Raw genomic sequence first — 793 nt, 5'->3', positions numbered from 1 at the left:
ACACACACACACACACACACACACACACACACACACACACACACACACACACACACATGCACACACACACACACACACATTATTGAGTCTGGAGAGGGTTATTCACTTTTAGTACCTTATTTAATACACTCACCGGTTCGATTTCCTCTCATTTACTTATTTATTTTTTGATAATTTTCGTTGCGTCTTTTATTTATGCATGTTTGTATTATGTATGTATGTATGTATGTATGTATGTATGTATGCGTATATGTATGAATGTATGTAAGTATGTATGTATGTATGTATGTATGTATGCATGTATGTATGAATGTATGTAAGTATGTCTGCATATATGTTTGTCTGTCTTCTCAGCTAATTACTATCCAAGTAATATATGACTAACTAATATAAATTGATAAGCTGATTTATATCTATATCTATATATCTTCCTAGGCGTTTACCTAAATATTTACTGCACTGTTTACCTACAAATCTAGCCCTTTTACTGCCGAAATCAGATAAATATACCCCAAATTTCATTACCCTTAACTGTGGAAAGCAGTTTCATATACCAATCTATCTTTTGTTGGAGAATGTCATATTTGAAACTATATGCTATTGAGACGAGTCAAGTTTATTGAGGCAACGTGATTGCAAAAGATCACAGTTGAATTTTTAGTAGATATTTAACAGCATGACTGAAATAAGCATGAAGTTTAATTTCGCAGTGAAAGTAATATGTATACATACATACATACACACACACACACACACACACACACACACACATATATATATATATATATACATA

Source organism: Octopus bimaculoides, chromosome 13 (assembly GCF_001194135.2).
Source record: "Octopus bimaculoides isolate UCB-OBI-ISO-001 chromosome 13, ASM119413v2, whole genome shotgun sequence".
Classification (NCBI taxonomy): Eukaryota; Metazoa; Mollusca; class Cephalopoda; order Octopoda; family Octopodidae; genus Octopus; species Octopus bimaculoides.
This window is presented reverse-complemented; position numbering follows the sequence as displayed.